The sequence below is a fragment of the Arvicanthis niloticus genome, chromosome 9 (genome assembly GCF_011762505.2).
Source record: "Arvicanthis niloticus isolate mArvNil1 chromosome 9, mArvNil1.pat.X, whole genome shotgun sequence".
Taxonomy (NCBI): domain Eukaryota; kingdom Metazoa; phylum Chordata; class Mammalia; order Rodentia; family Muridae; genus Arvicanthis; species Arvicanthis niloticus.
In genome coordinates this window covers 58,725,762-58,745,558 of record NC_047666.1, presented here as the reverse complement: position 1 = coordinate 58,745,558, position 19,797 = coordinate 58,725,762, and the positions used below count along the sequence as shown (strand labels likewise).

The 19,797-nt window shown below is 42.9% G+C and overlaps 1 protein-coding gene across 1 annotated transcript in view; it reads right to left on the bottom strand.

Annotated features, from left to right (window-relative positions):
• Bcl2l13 (BCL2 like 13) overlaps nt 1-9,293 on the bottom strand; it is a 55,086-nt gene extending 45,793 nt beyond the window's left edge. Inside the window, exon 1 of the mRNA XM_034511907.2 lies at nt 9,134-9,293. The gene's annotated coding sequence lies outside the window, so the exon portion shown is untranslated. The remainder of the gene's footprint in view (nt 1-9,133) is intronic.
• Between the last annotated feature and the right edge of the window lie 10,504 nt (nt 9,294-19,797).

Below are 19,797 nucleotides of genomic sequence, written 5' to 3'. Positions count from 1 at the left end.
AACAAACAAACAAAAAAAAAAAACAACAAAACAAAAAAAAAAACAAAAAAAAAAGAATATTAGATCCTATTGGAACCTATTTTAACTTTCTATAAAAATGTTTAGACTTATTTTATGTATGAGTGCTTTGCCTGCATGTATGTATGTGTAACACATATGTGCCTGGTATCTCAGAGGTCAGAAGAGGGTGTCAGAACCCTGAAACTGGAGTGATGGATAGATGTGAGCTACCACGAAGGTGCTGGGAACTGAACCAGCATCGCCTACCAAAGCAACAAGTACTCTTAACCACTGAGCCAACCTTCCAGCTCTCTCCATTAAATTAAAAACTTATTATGTGTTTACAGATACAGGTAGGGGATAACTTGAGAGTTATCCTGAGCCACCTAGAGGGTCGATTTCCCATCAATTATTCTATATTATATAAAAATTACTATACTAAATTTATACTCTATAAAAGTCTCTGAATTGTACAAATTCACATAAAAATCTAGAAGTATAATTACATTATTGAAATAGAAGGCAAAAGTCTTCTCTCTTTCTGGTTCTAAGTACTGAAGATGGAACCTAGGGCCTTGCCCATACACAAGTGCTTGACCACTGTGAGGCCTTTTCCTTTTTAAAGGTTTCATTTATTCCTATTATTTTATGAGTGTTTTGCCTGTAATATGTATGTGTACCACAAGTTGTCTTTTGACCTCCATGGCACACACACCTGCTTCCTCTCCACATGTGTATCATGGCACACACACCTGCTCTTCCCCCACCACATGTGTATCATGACACACACACCTGCTCCCCCTTCAAACAAAAATACATTTGGGGGGGAAAAAAAAAACTTCTTTGAAAAGCACTGGGAGTGATCTCAGCACTAAGGGGGCGGAGGCAGGAGGATCAAAGCCAAAAAAAACCAGAGAAAACTGAGACGATCCAGGGAAACCTCTCAGTCTAGCCTGGAGCAGTCAGAAGAGTAGAAAGAAAACCACAAGCTAAGTGTGGCCACTACAGCCAAGACAGTGCATTAGGCATCAAGAACTCAGAGTCCTCTGACTGGCGTATAGGCAGCTCTTGTTCACTCCAGAGTCAGATTCTACTCTATCAGCCTTCAACTGGTTTACCAGAACTGTGAGTGTGGCCTAGGGTGAGGCTACCACTGAAAGGACCTCCAGAAGGTTCTATCACTTCACTACGAAGTCCTTCAAACAGTTCTAGGGGAGGAACAGCTAAGGTCTACAACCTGGGAAAGACTTCTTGTGATAAGACTCTGAAAAGTCCTGAAAAAATGCAAGGCCAGAGGTCTTTTTCTCTAGTATACATAACAACACTGAAAAAGATTGTGGTCAAACTTTGGCCAGGCTTCTAGAAGATCTTCTAGAGGTTCTCTGCACATTTGCCTTCAAAATCTAGAATTTTAGGGGCTGGAGGGAAGGCTCAGTGGTTAACAGCATTTCTGTTCTTACAGAGGACCTGGATTCAGTTCCCAGTATCCACATAGCAGCACCCACATAACAGTAATTCCAGTTCAAGGAGAGCAACACACAGTACATGTACATATATGCAGGCAAACGTCCACACATTTAAAATTTGTAAAAATAAAATCAATTTTAGTAAAATAACTCTATTGAGTTTAGCCAAAATAATTTTTTTCAGGGATGAGGGGACACAGCTAAGACAGGGTCTCTATATCCCTGGGTGGCTTGGAACTCGCTATGCAAACCAGGCTGGCCTTGAACTCAGAGATCTACCTGTCTCTGCTGGAGGTACACGCCTGTAACTCCAGCACTGGATAGGCAGAGATGGATTACCAGAGCTTGCTGGCTAATCAGTGAGCTCTAGGTTCATTGAGACCCTATCTAAAATAAGAAGAAAAAAAAAAAGACACCAACATCAACTCTGACCTCCACATGCACACACATGTCCTACCCCACTCCCCTCATGCACATCCCCACCACCACAGAGAAAAAGAAGGGAAATGATGAACTGGATGAACAGTCCTACAGACAGACTGGAGACGCTGGCAGTTAAGAGTGTTCAATGCTCTTGCAGAGGACCCTGGCTCCCAAGCCCACATCAGGAGACTCTAAACTGCCTGCAATTCCAGTTCTATGGGATTTAATGCCCTCTGGCCTCCATGGGTACCTGCATGTGGTACATGTAAACTCACAGATATAGATATTATATATATGTGTATATATATATATTATATATATACATATATTATATATATAATATATATACATATATTATATATGTTCTTGTGTGTATATACACACATATATGTATATATATACATATATATGTATGTGTGTATATATATATACATATATATGTATATATATATATACACACACATATAAGAACAAATCTTTTTTAAAAAATGGAAAGGTACTATATACCTCTTTCTTTTATTGATTTATTTCTTTTATTGATCAATTGGTTTCTTGTAGCATCAGATGGCCTGAACTCCATATCTAGATCAGGCTGCCTTCAAACTCACAGAAATCTGCCTGGCTCTACTTCCAAAGTGCTGGGTTTAAAGATGTGTACCACTATACCCAACTTTACTTAAAAAAAAAAAAAAAAAAAAAAAAAAAAAAAAGACTTGTTTTACAGGAGCTGGAAAGATAGCTCAGTGGTTAACAACACTTCCTACTGTTCCATAGCACCCATGTCTGGCAGACCACAACTGCTGTAACTCCAGCTGTAAAGGACTTAACGCCCTCTTCTGGCCTCCAGACACCCACACATTGTGGCAGACACAAACATATACATAAATAAATATGAGTGTTTTGCCTCCATGTATGTCTTTGTACCACATGCATGCCTTGTGCCTGTAAGATCAGAAGGCACAGATCTCCTGGAGCTGGAGTTAAGTAGTAACTATGTGGGGGACTGAGAACCTCCAGTCCTCTGAATGAGCAGTCACCACTCTAATCGCTGAGCCATCGTATCAACCCCTCAGGTTTTCATTTTAAATGATGAAAGGGACACAGTTACTTTCTCTCTTTATATTGTCTCTAGTAAAACTGTTTGCATTTCAAGCCTTGTGGGAATTCTTTATATAAAGAAGTGATTAAGGGCCAGTTGGAGGCTACCTGGGTGAGCAAAACTTGCCGCCAAACTTAACAACCGGAGATCAAACCAATGAGTGGAAGCAGAGAACAGACCCCCACAAGTTGCTCTCTCATCTCCACAGTACCCACTCACTGGCATTCACATATAGAACAAACAAATAAATGGGAAAACATAATACTTAATTTGAATGTTACAAAAATAATTAAACCACATGCGGTGCAGAAGTCCCCAGGACTCAGGTGCAGGACTCAGAAGCAGGATTTAAGAGTTTAAAAACAACATTTTCAAAAACAAAAACAAAAAAACAAAAAAAAAAAAACAAAAAAAACCAACCAAACAAAAAGCACTGGTAGGTAGCACACATTTTTAATCTCAGTTCACAGGCAGATCTCTGTGAACTCAAGGCCAGCTTGCTCAACATAGCAACATCCAGGCTGGCCAGAGCTACACAGTGAGAACCTGTCTCCAAACAAACAAAAACCAAGTGTTTGAATGTGCACATAGCTTTCTGTCTACAGCAAGAGCTGTGCTGGGGCTCAAACAGATGGCCTCACATATGGTGAGCATGCTATCCCAAGTTCACGTATGAACAGAGGGCCTCAATATGGTGAGCACGCTATCCCAAGTTCATGTATGATCCTCTGTTTGAGTGTTTTTCTTTTGGACAAAAGGTCCTGTAATGTCATAGACCTGAAACTTGTTACGTTGCCTAGGCTGGTCTTGAACTTGCAGTTATACTCCTGACTCCAGCTCCCAGGAGCTCAGATAACAGGCATGTGCTACAACACTCAAGCTTTCTAGCTATGATCTTAAATTCAAACAAATGGCAAATTCCAGGGTCAGTATAGGCTGGGGAGATAGGTAAAGGTACTTGCTGTATTAAGACCTAGATTTGAAAACCCAGAATCCACATGATTGTGCATACACACACACACACACACAGAGAGAGAGAGAGAGAGAGAGAGAGAGAGAGAGAGAGAGAGAGAGAGAGAGAGAGAGAAGGAGGGAGAGGGAAGAAGAGGGAGAGGGGGAAGGAGAGGGAAGGAGAGGGAGAGAGGGAAAGAGGGAGAGAGGGGGGGAGATGGAGAGAGAGAGAGAGAGAGAGAGAGAGAGAGAGAGAGAGAGAGAGATGAATGCAATACTCCTGAAGAACACCAACCTAAGGTTAAATTCTGGCCTCCATATGCAGATGCACATGCAATAATACTCACATACACACATGTACCTACACATATACACACAAAATTAAATTTGTAAAAGTGTAAAAACTATCCTAACCAGCTGTACTGCTGCAGAATAAAGTGTCAACTTAAGAATTCAGCAGACATTATTATTAGTCTAGTGTTGATTGTCCCTTTCCAGTTAAAACATGCGTAATGGAACATTCTGGTTCAATCCTGCGCTAACAACTGCCCAAAAATATCTTCACTCAGCAGTTGGCACTCACAGATAATGCACTCATAGGGGAATTCCTAATATGAAACCCTCCCCCTTACACACAGATTCTGACTGTCACCATCAGTATGTTAAGCTTCTCATATAAAAGCAAAACAAAATTCAGAAATATATTGTTCCACCTCTAGGTACATGCTAGAGAAATGTAAACATGGCTACCTACAATTTATACATGAATGTTCAAGATCACTTTATGCTTTAGACAAAAAGGAAGCAACTTTAAATTGCTTTAAATAAAATACGGGGAGGGGTATGCTCAAGAGAACGCTTCAGAGTTAAGAGCATGTACTACGCTTCCAGAAGAGCACGTTCAAATCCCAGCACCATGTCTGTCAGTCCACATGCAACATTGCTCACATCCCAACCCCAGGAAATTCAACATCTCTGCCTCCTCAGCCAGGTACATACCCGACACAGAGATACACATAATTTAAAATAATCTTTAAAATAAGCCACATAAGTTAGATATTGTGATATGAACCTATATTGTCTAGCTACTTGGGGAAGATGAAATATGAGGTTCACCCGATATGAGCTTAAGACATTGTTCAGCCAGGCACGGTGGCTCACACCTTTAATCTTAGCACTCAGGAGGCAGAGGCAGAGGCAGAGGCAGAGGCAGAGGCAGAGGCAGGTGATCTCTGTGACTTTGGAGCCAGCCAGATCTACTGAGTTGCAGGGCAGCCGGGGCTACACGGAAAAACCCTGTCTTGAAACCCCTCCTTCAAAAAAAGATGAGGAAGAGGAAAAGGGAAGAGAAGGAAGAAGAGAAAAAATGACAAAGATTAAAAAATGGTTACTGCCAAGCATGATGGCGTAGGCCTACAATCCTAACAACCAAACTGTGGCTAATGTATCAAAATTCAAGCCTAGACTACGAAGAGATTTCTCTCAAAAACTAACAGGAACAATACCATTGCCAAGTGGTATGAGGGTTCTTTAGAAGTGATGAAAACTCGGATGGTTGCACAATTCTGAATGTAACTTACATGCCGTTAATTTACATGACTGAACAGTATAGTAAAGTATATCTCCATGAAGCTACTAAACAAGGAACTGCTTGCAACACAACTCAAAGGCTGAAGCACCATTGCCACCAAGTTGAGGCCAGATCGGGCTACACGGTGAGTTCCAGACTAGCTTGGCTACAGAGTGAGACTTTGTCTCATAAAAACAAAAACAGCAAATATATACCTATATGGATCAGTTACTACTGGGCTAGGAGTGTAGCCCAGCAGTAGAGCCTATAAAAGCCTGAAAACCCGGGTACCACAAAAACCAAGCTGGGCACCACAAAAACACAAAGCAAACAACAAAAGTGCCTGGGGTGTAGGTTAGTGAGGGCTCTACATACAAAGGTCAGTGGATCTGACCCCTAACATAAAAACCAACTCCTAAAATAGTATTCTTGAGCCAGATTTGGGTGGTACAGGCCTGTAATCTCAGCACTTGGGAGGCTGAGACAGGAAGATCACAGTTCAAGACCAGACAAGGGATACAGGAAAACCTGCCTTAAAGTTCTTGGGGTGAGGTCTGGAGATGGCTCAGAGGTTAAGAGCACCTGCTGCTCTTGCAGAGGACCTGAGTTTGGTTCCCAGCACCCACATGGTGGTTCACAACCACCCCTAACTCCTGTTCCAGGAGGTGTTCCCCGTCTTGACCGCTACAGACACCATGCATCCACAGGGTGCACATCCACTCATACAGAACAAAATAAATACATCTAAAAATAATTTTTTAAAATCTTGGTGATAACTTCATTTATTTGGAATGAGAGAGGACTTAAAATGATGTCTGAAAACTGAGAAAAGACAATGAAAATACTAAATATTTATTTCATAAGAAATATTTCATAAGAAAAATTGCAAAAAAAAAAAAAAAAAAAAAACTGTTTTGGGCAGTGTAGTAAGATGGCTCCAGCATAAATCAAGCCATTTGCTGCCAAGTCTAACCAACTCAGAACCGACATAGTAGAAGGAGAGAAGACTGCTACAAGTTATCCTCTGACAACTTCAGACATATAAAACCCTGTCATTAAAAAAAGAAAAATTTTGCCAGGCTGTGATGGTATACACCTTTAATCCCAGCACTCTGGAGGCAGAGGCAAGAGGAGTTTTCTGAGTCTGAGGAAAACCTGGTCTACACTGGTCTACAGAGCTAATTCAGGACAGCCAAAGCTACATAAAGAAATCCTGTCAAAAAAGAAAGAAAGAGAGAGAGAGAGAGAGAGAGAGAGAGAGAGAGAGAGAGAGAAAAGGGAGCAGGGGTGAGGGAGCAAGGGTGTTTAAAGTGTATTAATGAGCACTTTTTGTTGTTTTTTTTTCTTAAGGTTTAAGACATGATTTACTTTTAACATTTTTTATTATTTTAATTATGTATAGGTAGGTATGTGCACATAAATGCAGTCAAGTGCCCACAGAGGTCAGAGGTCTGAGAGCTCCCTGGAGCTGGGGTTATAGGCAGTTGTAAGCTGTCTGATGTGGGTGCAGGGAATCAAACTCAGGTCCTCAGGAAGAGCAGTGCATGCTCATGAATAACCACTGAGCCACCTTTCCAGGGCCCCTCCCAAAGTTAAGACAGTCTCACGTTTAGCCCAGGACGGCCTCCTAGCCATCTTACCCGGCCTCCCCTATATTAGATTTACAGAGTGCCCAGTGTCACTGTTTCCTTTTACAAATTGAAGGTGTTTGGTAAAGGCAATGAGACAATGGGAGAGGTTAATGGGAGTGGGGTAAAAAGGACAAAAATATACTATATAACTATATAAATTTGTCAAATAATAATACTTTAGACAATGGTTGGACTTATTTTGCTACATTCAATTTCAGGGTATACTCCTGAACATAAGACACAGGCCATTTTAAGATAGGTGTGGTGGCAGTTTCCATCTGGAATCCTAGCACTGGGGAGACTAACTGTAGGTTCAAGGCCAGCTTGGACCACTGAGACTGTTTCAAAACAGGGCTGACAAAATGGTTCAGCAGGTAAAAGCAACTTGAGTTTAATTCCTAGAACCATGGAAAGATGGAAAGAGAAAACTGACTCCTAAAGTTGCCCTCTAGCCTTGCATGGTGTCAAGGCCTTGGAAAGTGGAGGCAGGTGGAAGTCTATGAGTTTGAGACTATCCTGGTCCATATAGGAAACTCTAGGACAACCAGGACTATATATATGAAGACCCTGACCTCCCCAAAATAAAACAAAGTTGCCTACTGCCCTACACGCACCTGTATCCAAACATACAATTACACCCACAATAATAAATTTAATATTTTTAATATTTTAAAGGGACAGTCATGGTTAAGTACTCCTGGATCTCTACACAAGGGAGGTAGAAAAAGTAGGATCTGAGTTCAAGGCCAATTTAGGATATAGGAGAGCAAAATATAAACCAAAATAAATGTTATTTTAAGGACTATAAACTGTCTGAAAAAATTTTTAGAATAGTTTAGAATAGTACCTAATCATCCAGAGCCAAGAGACTTTGTAGAAAAACTGCTTAAATGTTTTCAATTTCCTGTTATAAACATCCAGGATACATTTATCCAACTGTGTATATGAAATATAAGTGGTTCACTACCCACACACTTGCCCAACTTTTTATGTGTTAAAATGGAAGAAAGGTATTTCAAGGGTGTGGCAATTCATTTTAAGGTCACACAAGTTAGGGCAGAGAACATCAACAGTCTGGTTTATACCAAGCCTCCAAGAGGAATATTGGAAACTTTGCAAAAACTTTTTTTTTTTAATGTCAGAAAGAAGAGGGGCCTATCAGCATGGCTCAAAACTTTTAAACACAGAATAAAACAGACCTCTTAGATGAACACTTGTGCATGCATGGGAATGGTGAATTGCTTAACAGAGCTATCAATCAAAAGCATGTGAATTTCTGGGCAGATCCCTTCAGTTTTTACCCCTAAGTAAAATCCCCAACTTAGAAAGCCTAGGCTTCCTCCTTCACAGTACTATAACGCAAAGACAAGAAATGTGGGATCTCATGGGAAGGTGAAGAGGGCTTTTAAAAAGGAAAAAACAAGAACGAATTACTGTGAAAGGTATCGCCTTCATGGGGTAAGAAGACCTAGTTGGTTTTATTTGGTCTTGGGGGCGGGGGTGGAGTGGGGACAGGAATGGGTGTCAAATCGGCAGTGCTAAGACTGAGAAACAAGCCTTAACACTGTGACAAGACACCACTAGCAAAGCTATAATCGTTCGAGGTGAATGGCACACGCTTCCCTCCTCCAAGCAAGAATCCACGCTTCCTAGTCTAGCCCCCCAAAACAGACCCTGGTTCGCAAAGCCGAGATCTGTGTGAAGAATAGAATGTAGAGCAAGGGTGAGTCCCAGCTCCTCAGGCAGCCACACAGCCTGTTCAAAAGCCGCCCGGCGAGGGGGCACACTAGATAGGTCGGATTAGCCCCCAGAGAGCCCCTAGAAGTTCCGAGATGCCTCGGCAGAGCAGCTCGGTCCTCCTCCCTCCCGCCGGTCTCTCCAGCGCCCTGGGCAGCTCGGTGGTCAGCTCGGTGGTCTCGAAGACCCCCTTCCTCAACGGGTGGAAACCGTTCCGCCACCCACCAGGGCCTCCCCGGAATCCCACTCGCCTCACCTGGCTCCGGCCCTGCCCCAGAAGGGACGAAGGAGACGGCGGTGACAGCAGGTGCTTCCTACAAGGTGCGGGAGCGGCGGTGGCTGCTTCGACCCGCGGACCTAATCTACCGCCGCCGCCATGTTGGACGGTGAGGTCACCCTGGCGCGCTTCCGTCACGGCGCCGTGGGGGCGGGGCCTGGCCGTGGGGGTGGGGCCGGGCCGCAGGCGGATCCATTAGCTGGAAACGAAGCAGGGTCACTGACCTGCTGGTCAGTTTGCGCAGGCGTGACCTGTGTACGAAGCTGTCCTTTGCCTTTCTTTCCAAGAGCCTCTCAAATCCTAGATTCCTGGACTTCACAAATATCCTCACCAAGTCATTTCCGGTACTTGGTAGGGCGAAGGAAGATGAGGTAGACACTGCCCGCCTGCTCACCCCTGGGTGGGACAAGAAGCTGATGGCATCTCAGATGCTCAGTTCTGGAGACTTGTGCATTCCTAGAGTGCTAAAGACCTCAGGTTGACAGTCAAGACTGCACTTCCCTGCGCTGCCAGGTTTTGGTTCGCAGCCACATGTGAGGAGGTTGTCCTGAAAGTTAGAAAAGCAACTTAAAGTCAGGGTGGAATGAATGACTAGGTAGAGACAACTCAGCACCATGGTGATACAGGAAATCTTATAGTAGTAATCCATTTTTACTCCCACTGCCTGACAAGCTGCCTGGACTATAGTTTGTACTTAGGTTTGTTTCTTGACTCCACGAAAGCATGTCCAACCTGTAGTCCAAGATAAACTGAATGCCTCCCACCCGAAAGGGAAAAAAAAAAAAAGTTTACTTAAAACATGAAGGATGTGTGTAACCAGGTTATCTAGCTGTCCAGCAAGAACTTTTTAGATGACAGTCGTGTAAAAAGGTCAAGATATCTAGGCAAGATGAACACCCTGCATTAGCCAGCTTGTGTTTCAGCCCGTGTTCTTGAGATGAAGTAACACAGGGACAGCACAGAAGATTAGGAGTTAGAAGGCAGTTACAAGCAGTCAGATCAGATCAGTACAGGCCGGTAATCCCAACACTCAGAAGGCTGAGGCAGGAGGATTACCATAAATTGGAGTCTGGCCTGGTCTCCAGAGCTATTTTCAGGCAGTCAAGGCTACATAGTGAATCCTATCTTTAAAAATAAAAATAATAAAAGATTGATTGCAAACTGACTGGGGGCCATCAAGATGGCTGAGATTGCAAAGGTTGTAAGCCTAATGATGATAGAAGAAAACCATCTAGCAAGCAGATTTCTCTGACCACACTGCCCAAGCCCACCTCCCATACACACACATTTCAAAGCAAAACAATCAATACAAACTGATAGGAAGTGACTGCGGCCAGTGTCTGTTTGGGAGAGTGATGAAAATGTTTAAAATTTATAGTGATAATGGTGGCACAGTTACAAATATCCCGAATTCCACTTCATTGTATGCTTTTGTTATTTTGGGACAGTATTCCATACTGACCTCAAATTTGCTCTGCATCCTAGAAGACCTTGAATCTCTCATCCTGCCTCTGCCTCCTGAGTGCTTTGGTCACAGGCTAGTATTGCTTGTGTTGCTGGGGATAGAACTCTAGAACTCGAGGCACACAATCTACAACGAACTACGATCCTAATTCTTTTGAATGTTTCTATTTATTTTTATTTTATGTATATGTGTTGGGAGCTGACTTTTAGCAGAAATCGGCTAGATTATCTTTGCAGCCATCTAGAACCATATACCCTAATAAGAGATTTGGTTTTCAATAGCCTACAACAGCTGAAGCACACTCTGATATCCCACATATTTTGTGTTGCTGTTTACTGCCCCCAGCTGCAAGGCGCACGTGGTAGCCACACCTGCAAGGCATGCAGTTCACGTGCTGTCCACGTGCTATCCAGGCCATATATGCCTGCAAGGCACACAGTGCACGTGCTATCCACATAGATGCCTGTAAGGCTTACGTCATATCAACACCTGCAAGGCACGTGGTATCCACGTGCCTGCAAGGCACGTGGCAAAAGCGTATAAATACCTCAGAATTCCCTTCAATAAAGTAGACTTGGTATGAGACTAGAGACTTGATCAGAACCTTTGTCTTGTCTCCATTCTTCGAGTCTCCTGCCCCTGCAGTCCCACTCTCTCTCTTGACCAGAGCACTTAGCCCCAAAACGTTGAGGCAGAGTAAAGGCCACAACATATATGGGTGTTTCGTGTGCCATGTGGGTACCTAGTGTCTGAAAAGATCAGAAGAGGAGGTTAGATCACCTGGAACTGGAGTTACCAATGTTCATGAGCTGCCATGGGGGCGCTGAGAATCAAACCCTTAGAGTCCTTAGAAAGAGCAGGACTTGGAAGTGAGCCAGAAGATTACAAGTTCAACATCATCTGCAGCTACATACAAGTTCTAAGCCAGCCTAGACTACGGAGACCTGGCTTGATTAGAAGTGGGTTTGTCTGTTTGTCTGACTTGTTCCTAGTCCACCAGCTTGGGTACGGGTAAGAAAAGAGCATGCACCTTTTGTGACTAACCTGACAGGAATTTAGGCCAGCAGTTTGTGAGGAAGACAATTTAAGGTTACACAGAGTAGACTTCTTTCTTAAAATTCATCTGAAATTTTGTTTTAAATAGTTTCTCTACAATACTGAAGGTGATATCAAAAGATACTAGATTTAGGAAGCCGTGAGTTGGTAAATACTTACATGTTTAGTATGCCCTTAGATTTAAAACAAATCAAAACACTTCTCTGAGATACTCTTATTTAAACCAAGCTGTCACGGAACCTTCTAAATCACTGGCTCCCCTTCCCCCAAGTGTTAGGATCATAAGAGTATGCACCCGTTCTGTACTGCCTCTTGAATGATCTGTGGCAACTCTGCTTTCAGTGTCAAAGGAGTGAGTTTATTAAGTCTATAACAAATGAATAAATAGCAAGTAGCAGATAGATATTAAAATGTCATTAAATCAGTAGTTTATAGCATCCATCAAGGGACAACTGAGGTAACACGATTGAGAAAGTAAACAAAGGTAATTCATCAAATCAAGACCCACAAGCAACCAGCAGAAACTGGGAAAGTCGAGGCAGTCAGCTGGAATTCCCAGATTTCCCTTCACAGATGAGCTACCCACGGCTGAATGTCCAGCCTCAGTACCTACTGCAGGTGTTTTAAATGATGGGAAAAATAACATTAACATCCATTGGAATGGTTTACCTTCCAGCTGTTCCTAGGGACATAATGTTTTACTGAGCGAGCGCTCCCTTCCATGTCACAGAGTTAGGGGACCAGCCTGCTGAAGAAAAGGCTATTTTGAAGAACACCTGCAGTAAACATGCTGCATTCTGAGAGGAGGGCCCCCTTTATTTTCAGAGCCCCCTCTCAACAAGCTTAAGTAGCACATGGCAATTTACCAGTCTAATGCCATTTAAGTCACCACACCTGAATTATGTAGACTTCTCATGTCACTGTTCTCTGAACAATCTAACACAAAAAGTACTTGCTTAGCACTTACATTGTAATTGGAATTAAATGTAGAGATTGCTGAAGGCACGTGGGAGGGTGTGACGGATGGATGTAGACTATATGTAAATACCTTGCTGTCACATAAAGACCCTCAATATCCATGTATTCTGGTATTTGACAGGAATCCTGGAAGCAGTCTTCATAGATACCAAGGGAGGGCTGTACTAACAAAGTTTGCTAACTCCAGAGATTATCTCTGCCAAGGTACCTCACCCTTATCTGACAAGACTTGGCCTGCTCCTTGGTGAATCAGCAGATGACTGCCCAACTAGTTTCTATGCCTTAACACTGGGGAGGAGGCTGTGCAAAGGGGACAGATAGCAAATCTGCAATTCAATTTAATTTTATGTAGCCCAGGTTCCTGGAACTCATCGTCTTACTTCAATTTTCCTAGTGCCAAGATTAGCATGTGCTACCATGCCAATTGGGGGGGGGGAGGGGGCGGGTTAAGTTTGTTAAGTTTCTCAATGTAACCTAGAACTCTAAGTAGCCCGGGTTGGGTTTGAACTTGAGGTCTTTCTGCCTCAGCCATCTCAATGTTGAGATTACAGGTGAACACCACCATGCCTGGCTATTTATTTAGGGTAGGTCCCCTGAAGCACAGACTGGCCTTGAATTTACTATGTTATGTGGCTGAAAGTGACTCCACTGCCAAGTGCTGGGATTACAGGTGTGGGATACGACCCCTAACTTAATTTACTTTTAAAATAAAGAGGCAAGTGTTAGATTTCAGAAAGTGCATGTGTCCAGAAATGAGAGTCTTGACTCAGCCCAGGCTAGAACTGTAGACATACTTCTGGCCTTAAAGGCAGAATTCCTCAGGAACTTGTGGGAAAGGTTTCCAATGCCAAAAGGGGTTACTCCCCTGCCTCTGGTACAAGGGACCTGTGTCTCCCCATTGACATAGTCCTCTGGTTGTATATCAAAGCCCATGCTGACGTCCAGGCCTCTAAATCTCCATGCAAACTTGTTTTACATCTCCAAGTCCACACTAGCTAACACCCTGGTCCTTCTCACCCCCTCCTAAGTTCCCAAGTGGCTTTAGTTCACTGCCAGCTGCTCATCCTCCTGTTAACTGCCATGATTTTTCCATGCCTGCTTCCCTAGCCCTGACCACATCGTCTGCTTCTTTTTCTCTCAGCTCTGGACTCTCCCAGATGCTCTTACCCCTAATCATGGAATAGCCATGATTCTTTACTGTCCCTTGCTTACAGTGAGCACAGTTATATGTGCAGAAAGAACACTTCAGCCAGGAATTCAGAGGCAGAAAGACCTCCTCTCTGAACACAGGAATAAGCAAGAAGTCTTGGGCTGGCAAGATAGCTCAAACAGAAAAGCATTTACCACCGAGTTTGACAACCTGTTATTCTCAAGAGGTAGTCTCAGCAAGAGATTATCTGTGCATAGCAGGCATAGATCATGAGACAGGTTTCTGACAGCTTGATCCTGTTCTGTTCATTAAAACAAGGAACTTTTTAAAAGGCACAAGTTTGCAGGCAACTAAGATTTGTTAGACAATCTGTGGCCCTGATCAAAGGCAACAGAGGTCTGCTTTGAGGCTAACCACAGCCACCCATTTCAGAATAGCTTCTACAATTTTGAGTTCAAGGCCAACCTGGGCTATACAGAGAGATCTTGTCACAAATTAACAGAATAATTTAGAATCTACATTTTAGATAATTGTATAGAATGTTCAGCCATCCAAAACCAAGAATTATCTTTTGTCACATTTCCTTAAAACTCCTTTTGGGGTGTGTGTGTGTGTGTGTGTGTCTATCTAGTTAGTTATATGTGTGGCAGTGACACTGCCTGTACACCATGGCTTGCATGTGGAGTTCAGAGATAAACTTTCAGGACTTGTCTCTATCTTCCCACCATGTGGGTCCCAGGGAAAAAACTTATTCTTCATCAAAATAAGGTATCTGCTTAACCATACAGATATGAACCCACCCAGGTGTTCCACCTGATAAAACATAAGAACTTTCCTTATGCTATGCCCCACCATGCCTTTAATCCCAAGTTTAGGGAGGCAGAGGCAAAGAGGAGCTCTGTGAGTTTGAGGCCAGCCTGAGTGAGTTCCAGGACAGCCAGGACTACACAGAAAAACCTTGTCTCAAAACAACAACAAAAACTTTAAAAATCTCATAATCTTTACAAATTCAAATACATCGAAATTTCAGTCCTTTTAAAATCCAAAGTCTTGGGCTGGAGAGATGGTTCAGCAGTTAAGAGCACTGACTGCTCATCCAAAGGTCCTAAGTTCAATTCCCAACAACCACATGGTGGCTTACAACCACCTGTAACGAGGTCCGATGCCCTCTTCTGGTGTGTCTGAAGACAGCAACAGTGTACTCACATACATGAAATAAAGAAATCTTTAAAATACAAAATCTTTTAAAATTCAACATCTCTCAATTGTGAGCTCCAGTAAAGTAAAAAAAAAAAAAAAGCCAAATACTTTACTTCAAGAGGGAAAAATCAGGGCATAGTCATAATTAAATTAAAGCAAAAGCAAATACCAGCCATCCAATGTCTGGGATCCACTCACAATCTTCTGCACTCCTCTAAAGGGCTTGGGTCACTTCTCCAGCTCTGCACTCTGCAGCACACACAGCTTGTCTTTCAGGCTTGGGCTGGATCTGCTCCACTGCTGCTGCTGTTCTTGGTGGCCATCCCATGGTACTGGCATTTCCAAAATGCTGAGGTCTTCTTTTGAACATAGGCTGCAGTTTCACCAATAGCCTCTTACAGGCTAGGCGTTCTTCCTGGTATCAAGCCTCAACTTCTTTGTAAGACCCCATCAGTCCTGAGCCTTCTACTGACATTGAGGCTAGACCTTCACCAATGGTCTCTTCTGGCCTCTCACAGTGCCAAGCCTCAGCTGCTCTCCATGACCCCTTCATGCCTTCAAAACCATTACCACCTGAGGGACGCTTACTTACACGTTATCAAGTCCAGCTGCAGCACGAGGTGCAACTTTGGCTGTCTCTGGAACACAGCTTCTTTCTTTTGTGCTCTCAGAAAACACTTCCCAAACAATTTCACCTCAGTGATGCTGGTCTCTTCTTAATCAGAGCTAATTTCGCAGCTCCAGCCAAGCCACACCAATTGTCCCAGTTTAGCAAAGGTTTCACTTCATTTGTGCTGGTCTCTTGTTAATCCTGGCAGACTCTTCAGCCCCAGCTGACCAGAACCACAGAATCCCAATTCAAAACAGCACATGGCTGTTAAAAGGCTGATAGAGCCTTTAAATTTCCCTCTGAAATTTCCCAAGCCAGGCCTCCATCACCTGTACTGCTCTCAACATTCTCATCTCCCAAGCTCCTAAACGGCATCCACAGCTCTCAACACTCAATGGCTTTTCTAATCCAAAGTTCCAAAGTCATCACAATCCTCCACCAAACATGGTTAAGTCTGTTCAGCAATACCTACTTTATTCCACCGTCTGAGGAAAGGAAAGCCACAGTTATAAGTACTATAAAAAATTTGAGGAAAATATTTTAAGTCCAATTATAATTTATAATTTTAACAAAACCAAATCAACCTCCTGCTACCACCTCCTGGGTGCGAGCATCACAGGCAGGTGCCATGAAATCCAGTGTACTCAGTACTGGGAACTGAGTCCAAGGCTTGTGAATGCTTAAGCAGTTTCAACTGATCTGCACCCAAAGTCCCCAGTATTTTCAAGTTGGAGGAGGAGGAGGAGCAGGGGTTCAAGGTCATCTTCAATTAAGGACACTGTGGACTACTTGAGGTTTTTGTCTCAAAAAGGGAAAGGCTGACGAGATGGATCAGTGGGTAAAGGCACTCACCACAGAGCCTGATGACCTTAGTTCAAACCCCAGAACCCCCATGATGGAAGGAGAGAGGCAACTCCCCCAAGCTGTCCTCTGACGTCCACACTTGAACTGCAGCATATGGTGCCTACACACATACACACCACCAAGAAGTACACACATGTAAATAAATGAATAAAAATAAGAATGTTAAACAACAAAATGCACGGGAAGCTTAATAGGCTACAGCTTAGTTCATAGCTTTGGGGTTTGTTGGGTTTTTTGTTTGTTTGTTTGTTTGTTTTTTTGGTTTGTTGTTGTTTTTGAGATAGGGTTTCTCTCTGTTTGTCTCTCAGCCCAGGGTTAGCCTGGGCTGTCCTGGCACTCATGCTATAAACCAGGCTGGCCTTGAACTTGCAGAGATCTGCCTGTCTTTGTCTTCTGAGAGCTAGGATTAAAGGTGTGCAGCACTATTGCCCAGCACCAGTTTTGTTTTGTGGTTTTAATTGTTGTTAGTATTTGTGTGTTTTTGTGAGGGGAGGATGGGAAGTGGGGTGGGCTCATGAATGTGACAGTGTAAGTGTGGGGGGTCAGAAGACAATTATGTGGAGTCAGTGGTCTCCTTTGACCTTTATATGGGTGCCAGGAGTTGAACTCAGGTCATCAGGCTCAGGCCTCAAGTACCCATACCTGATAAGCCATGTCACCAGCTCCCACAACTTCTTTTTCTTTCTTTCTTTTCCTTTCCTTTGTTATTGTTTCATGAGATACTTTTTTTCTTTCTTTTTTGTTTTTGTTGTTGTTGTTTGGGTTTTTTGTTTTCTTTTTGTTTTTCAAAACAGGTTTTGTGTGTGTGTGTGTGTGTGTGTGTGTGTGTGTGTGTAGCCCTGGCTGTCCTGGAACTTACATTGTAGACCAGGCCAGCCTCAAACTCAGAGATTCACCTGCCTCTGCCTCCTGAGTGCTGGGATTAAAGGCATACACCACCCCTGCCTGGCTCTTTTTTTCTGTTACAGGTTGATCCATTCACTTCTATTTACGTGAGTTTATGTGTAGCATGCCTGCAGGGGCCTACAGAAGCCAGAGAGAACCGGATCCCTGGAGCTGAGTTATAGGCAGTGGCAAGCCACCTGATGTATGTGCTGGGAACTGAACCTGGCTCCTCTGAAAAAGCAACAATTCTCTTAACCATGGAGCCATCTCTCCAGCATGCATGTGAGCACACACAGTGTTCCCTCACAAACACTCACACACAGATAGATGCGTGCACACACACAATTACACATAAGAGTACCTGTGCTGACACACCACACACACACACTCACACATGCACACACGCACATTGGCCAATATACTCATACACAGGCACACACCAGCACATGTGCATACATACAAACACACTTGCCCACACACCACACATGCACATACACACACTCAAAATACACACAGCAAGTTTCTTGTACATATACACACTCACTTGCACATACACTGCACATGCACAAATACACATTCACACACACAGCAAATTTCTTAAAAAGTCCATAGTGATTCTATATGGGAGTCTCACAACTAAAAGTATGGACCACAGATATTTTGGCAATAGTAAAAGTTTTTTGAATATACAATGACCACAACTCAACTTCAAGTCAGACAGGAATGAACCTGAGGTTTTTCTGGTAGAGTTCTTCTGGGTCGCTCTGCACTGTAGCCTTGGTCCTGAACTCGTGACAAAAGGTACTTCACCTTGTGTTGTCTTCCTTCTGTGCTATACCATAGAACACTGCCTGAGACACCTCAGCTCCAAGTCAAGGCTTGCATATTATGAAGCACTGTGTCCTGATTATACACAGAGTTTTCTTTCACAGAATAATAATGCTTGCTTTCTTTTTGTCTTTCTTTCTGTTTTTCTTTCTTTCTTCCTTCCTTCCATTTTTTTTTTTTTTTAAAGATTTCTTTATGTATGCCTGAAGACCCAAAGAGGGCACCAGATCTCATTACAGGTGGATGTGAGCCACAATGTGGATGCTGGGAATTGAACTCAGGATCTCTGGGAGAGCAGCCAGTGCTCTTAACCACAGAGCCATCTCTCTAGTCCCCCATAATGATTTCTTTATGGAAGACAAAGCCTGTTAAAATTTTTCTCCTGCCATTCTAAGGAGTACATTATCACAGTAGTACATCTGGGGGCTGGAGAAGTGGTTAAGAACCTTATTCTTCTTCTTGAGGACTTAGGTCAGTTCCCAGTGCCCATATTCGGCTCATAATCATCGGAAACACCAGTTCCAGGACATCAAACTCCAATTCTCGGTGGATACCAGCATGCCCAGTGGTGTACAAACATGCATACAGATCATACACACATACACATAAAATAATTCTTAAACTATATTTAGAAGATAACTGTATTAGAATCTTTTTTTTAAATTGCCATTTGAGTTGCTGACTTGACTTTCATAAAATACTAAATGAACCTGGCTTGGGATTAGGACAGAATTCCCAAGAGCTTCTGGGCCGAGCCAAGCACTTCTGCTCCTTCATACTAGCTGTTCAAGTCGCCATCCTCAGCATTGGCAATAGAACCCCAAAGCATGGGTTAACTCTGAAAAACATTTTAGATGCTGTATTTTTAGGTATTGATTTAATTTAGCCATGATTTAATTCTTTACATAAAACTAATCAAGGATACCCATGATGTCTATAGTATTCAGATTTGCTTCCAATTTTAATAGATGGTAAAACCACACAATTGTTTATGAGTTATTATTAGTATTTGACTTCTATACCTAATTTATATTCCTGTAACTCGATAGGTAATGTAAAACTTTCATTCATTAAAATGAGTTAGGAATGGAAAAGTTTCAGCCCTGGACTCAAAGTGCACATTGGTGTGGTCTGCTAGGCCCTGTATACACGTACTCAGCCCAAATCTGTTTTCACACAATTCTTATTTAATAATAAATATTAAAGGGCTTGTTTATATTAATGCTAAACCTGTTTGGGGTTTTGTTTTTGTTCTTTTAAAATGTATATGGGTGTTTGCCTGTATGCCTGGTGCCTATGGAAGCCACTGGATCTCCCTGATCTGGAGTTACAGCTGCGAGCTGCTCTAGGGTGCTGAGAATTAACGAGTCCTCTGGAAAAGAGCGCTCTTAACCCTTGAGCCCTGTGGTTTGGGTTTAAATTAAAAACTCTTATTCGATCTCTAGCCCAGGCAGAACTCAAATTTCCAGGAATGATCTGGAACTTACGATTTTCCAGAGGCCATCTGAGTGTTGTGATTGCAAGAATGCCTCACCCCACAACAGCTCATTGAGACCAAACCAACGCTTTGCATGTTTCCCAAGCATTCTGTCAACCGAGCTACATCT